General features: G+C 45.7%; 1 long non-coding RNA gene across 1 annotated transcript; it reads left to right on the top strand.

Moving 5' to 3' along the window:
• The first annotated feature begins 854 nt into the window (after positions 1 to 854).
• LOC309535755 lies at positions 855 to 4412 on the top strand. Its single transcript, XR_014221387.1, has 2 exons — positions 855 to 954; positions 4138 to 4412. It is a non-coding gene; the product is annotated as an uncharacterized lncRNA (long non-coding RNA).
• Positions 4413 to 4860: the final 448 nt, after the last annotated feature.

Here is a 4860-nt window from a genome sequence, read left to right as displayed (position 1 = left end):
TCATATAAGCTTTAAACTTAGTATATACTTTAATAAAAACTTTAAATTTTCCAATCTTCTTCCGGCCGCGGATGACTCACTTTACTGGCCGAGGAGCCGGCATTTGTCCTCAGACAGCTTCTGGGTCATGTGACCAGCATGACTAAGCCGCTTCTGGTGAAACCAGAGCAGCACACGGAAGCGCTGTTTACCTTCCTACCGGAGCGGTACCTACTTATCTTTCACTTGACGTGCTTTGGAACTGCTAGGTGGGCAGGAGCTAGGACGGAGCAATGGGAGCTCACCCCATTGCAGGGATTCAAACCGCCAACTTTCTGATCTGCAAGCCCTAAGCTCTGTGGTTTAGACCACAGCGCCACCCCTGTACATAGGCGCCGACTCCATGGGGCTTGAGGGGGCCCGAGCCCCCTCAAAAATTCGTTTGGGGGGGGCTCTGCCCCCCAATAATTTAAGAAAATTATTGCGGGCTCTCGACCCATCAACAATCATGCGGGGCTGGCGTCAGCCCCGTGAGAAGCGGGGATTCCCCCTAGCTCATTAATATTCACCGCCCACGGCGGCAGCCAATCGGCTGCCGCAAAGGGCGGGCCCTCACAGGTTCACTTAAGGTCGGGGCAGCCCGGGGCTCGCCCCTTTCGTTCCCCCAGCAGCAGCGGTTTGGAGGTCTTCCTTCTCCGTCGCTGTTACTCTCGCTCGGGCTTCTGTTCATCTTTCCCGGAACTTATCCCTCGCTTCTGACCTCGTTTCTCATCTAGGCCCCTGGTTTCTCGCAGACAAGCAGGCCGCAAGGGAGGCGGGCGCCATCTTGGGTTGGTCCGCGTGATTCCCGGCGGCCATTTTGAGAGTGGCAATTCATCTAAAATTTAGAAAACTTCCCGGGGCAGGACCCCGGTATGGGCCCCCCCAATATTTTTTATAAGTCGGCGCCCCTGCCCCTGTATACATACAATTCTGGTAAGTAAAGGTAAAGGGACCCCTGACCGTTAGGTCCAGTCGCGGATGACTCTGGGGTTGCGGTGCTCATCTCACTTTACTGGCCGAGGGAGCCAGCGTACAGCTTCCGGGTCATGTGGCCAGCAGGACTAAGCTGCTTCTGGCAAACCAGAGCAGCACACAGAAATGTATATTGATCAAAAAGCCACAGTTTCATAACGCAACAAGATACTAGAGTGTAAAAAGAGCATTAGAAATTGGTGCAGAAGCACTAACTTTATAAACCCCAGGTCTGAATGCAGCCTCAGTTTCCCCTGATAAATTTTTTCTATGTACAGAATTAATCTCTGTCTATATATTTTGTCTGTAGCAGCTCTCAACCTCGGGAATCCCACCTACAATCTAAAGTGGAGCAGCCCAGAAACATGTTTGCCTCCTCAGCTGCTGTTTGTGAGAACTTGGCCTGAGCCGCTAATAGATTGAGCTCCCCTTTGCCACTGCACATCTGAAGGCAGTATCCAAAACAGCACACCTACTTACCCACCCTCAGAGAAGTATGGGAAGGTTGGAAGATTTTGCAAGCAGTTCTGATTGTGCAGTAGATCTTCCCCTTTTCTGCTGTACCACAAATTGGCTGAATTTGTGTATGGGTTTGGCAGAGATGGTACACAAATGTACACCAGGGGATGCTAGTGCCTTAAAGGAGAGCCCTGGCACAGTTCCATCATGACTGACAGTGATGATCTCAAGTCTCTGAGCCCCAGGCCTTAGGTAGTCAAAACAGCATGCAAGAGGGAAAGATAATCAGACTTGGGTTTGTGAACATGCACAAGGTTTGCAAGAGTACACAAATCTTTTTTTTTTTTTTTTTGCGGGAGGGGGGACTTCCCCCAAAAGTAGTTCAACGAGAACTGAGCTGGGAATGGAGTGTTTTGGAGGGGGGTAGTGAGAAAACTGAGGTATGTGTGTGTATGAAATTGAGGGCTTATCCACACTTGCCTTTTGCCACACACTTTTCAGGCAGAGTCCATGCTTAAAAGCATTGATTGAGCACTGTTGTTGCTGGTTTTTGCCCCAGAGCTTTCTTCACAAAAATCCACTCTTTAAAGCTCAATCGGAACAAATGGTGTGTTATGTACTGAAGTTCTCACCCTGGGCCAGGAGGGGGATACTGTAGATAGTTTTCACTCAGGTCCACATATGCAAATAAGGGATTGAAAGTGATGTTCAGTGATTGGATAGTTAAAGAAAGTTGTTACAGTTGTGTGATACTGGAGCTCTATATAAGCAGGTTGGCTGAACCCTTCAGTTCAGTTCTGTTCTGGCCTGTGAATAAACAAGAGCTGTTTGAAGAATCACTGATATGTTCACCCACAACTTAACATGGCAGATCACAGGGTAAGCTTGGACTGTTCCTGGAAAAGGCAGAAGAAGGTAACTGGATAAGCCCCAAGAGTCTGAATTCCAGAAAAGAAGCATTCCATGTTGAAACATTTTGGAGCAGCAAGTTTTGTTTATGAGGAAATCCTTTCTAAAAGAGGCATATTCTTCCTCCTTTTTATGTTCCATCCTGAATATGCTTATATGTGCTTCTGCATATTAAACTGTAGCCATTATCAGTTTGATTTGAACTGTCGCTATAACCACTGGTGCTGTAGTACAGTATATTTTAAAGGACAGAATCTCATCAGGACAGCTGTCATATAGCCATGCTAACAAGGAGAGTCCAATAATCTGGGTAGCTGTGCTGATCCAATACTGCAATTATATTATAATACCAGGGCTTACGCCCCTGCTTGCTTCACTCACTAACAGTGGCGGAGTGGGCTTCTTGTTCCAGTCTGTGGCAATGGCAGCATCTCACCCATTCGCAGGAGACTCTGGAAGAGGGGAGGGGGGTAGCCTGAGGCTGAATTGCCTTCCATACCTTGTTGAGGGGTATCGATTAGAAAGGAGACCCGCAATCATCTCCCGAGCCCATTCCTGCCTCCATGGAAGCGGGGTGTGTGTGTGTGAGGCGCTGGGTGTTAAGCCCTCCATCACTGAGGCAGTCTCTGAGTCCGCCATGTTAAGCAGCCAAGCACCTCTACAATGCGTGTGTGTAGAAACAGAACATACAAGCATGCATTATATTCAGGAAAGGTGCTTGCATAAATGCGAACATTACGAAAATTGCATGCAGCACTGGATTTGCATGAGGACTCCTCTTTAAAAATGGAAAGTACTGCAGAAATGTGGAGGATCAAATCTAAGACTGGGAAAATGAGAAATGGATGGACACTGAAATGGACCAATTTGTCAGTTGCTGCTAGCTGCAGCTAGAATCCCTACGCAGAACTACAATCCACACCTCTGGGTCCCAGTGAAACTTGTAGAAGCACCCCCTTCCCTTGCCCTTTCCCTGAAATAGGCAGCCCTTAGTATTTCACTTCTTCCTTTCATGAAGATGAAGACCTTTAGAGGCCCTAAAGCAGTCAAAATATTAGGTTGCCTCCCCCTAAGCAATTCAAAATAAATAGGGGAAGAACGTGCAGTGGGGTGTAAGGGAGTCTAGTGAAGTTCTGTTTTCCCCCATGTATATGTTCTACTGAGTAATCCAGGGGTGTCTCTGCCTTTTTGCATTGGGAGTAAGGCTCACGGGACTCAGCAAGCAGACGTAGGATTGTGCTGTGAAGGCCTAGAGACCAGGGGGTGGCAAGTTGAATAAAATATCAGGTGGGGGGACCATGTAAACCCCGTCCTGTGTAATCGATCACATGACATGGTGCACACATACCATTTGAATGGCAATGCCCATCAACTTTGGGGGAAGGCGGGCCCCCTCAAATATTTTATGGGGGGTGGGCTGAAGGGACCTTGGTCCCTAGGAGTTGGCTCCTATACTAGAGGCAGGGAGAAAGGGCTAGCATCTCTTGTATTTTTTAAAAAAATATTTTTTATTGAGTTTTCCACATATTCACATTTTGTTACATAATTCTATGACTTAATATATTACTCTGTAAGAGCATCGACCTCCTTCCCTCCCTCTTTCTGACTTCCACATAACTTTCCATATTCTTCGCATTTCTATAAGCACTTATTTACCCTTGTCAAATTATAATATTTCACCTTATTATCGGTAAATCAGTTCCTTATATTTACATTACAGAGCCTTTCAATTCAAGCCTACAAACATTTTAAAATGTTTACAATTTTCTTTCATAGAAAATATAAATTTGTTCCAGTCCTTACGAAACAGTTCGTCACGCTGATTCCGGATCTTCCCCGTCAACTTGGCCATCTCTCCGTACTCCATCATCTTGACCTGCCAATCTTCCAGTGTTGGAAGTTCCTGCTGCTTCCATTTCTGACCCAGAAGTGTCCTTGCAGCCGTTTTGGCATACATACACATGTTTACATCACTTTTATGTATTTCCTCACCAATTAAGCCTAATTAAAATGCCTCTGGTTTTTTATTAAAATTATATTTCAAAACCGTTTTTACCTCGTTGTATATTATGTCCCAGAAGGCTTTCACTTTAGAACAAGTGGGTTAGCATCTCTTGTAACTCACATTCACTTTCAAACACTCCTTGTGTGCACAGTGAAATCATTGTGGGTTTTTAGTTGTTTTTCTGTTTTACAAAGACATCAGGGCAGTTAATTACCAGGGACAAACACTGGCAAACAGGGTAACAACAAAAAAGAAAAAAGAAAATTCCATTAAAATTCCATTTAAAAAAGAAAATTCCATTAAGACCTTTTCATAGTACATTACACTAAAAAGCAAGAAAAATACTAAGTCCTCTTTCACAGATAAATCTTAAGTTGCCCCACACAATTCCCCAGCATAGGAATAGTGTGAGTGGAGGTTGGGTGCACCACATTGGAGACCCCAGGCGGAGTAGTAGGGGAATCTCATCCTTTACTTCCACACAAGGGTGACAG

The sequence above is a fragment of the Podarcis vaucheri genome (assembly GCF_965113315.1).
Source record: "Podarcis vaucheri genome assembly, chromosome: 6".
NCBI classification, from domain to species: Eukaryota; Metazoa; Chordata; class Lepidosauria; order Squamata; family Lacertidae; genus Podarcis; species Podarcis vaucheri.
This window is presented reverse-complemented; position numbering and strand designations above follow the sequence as displayed.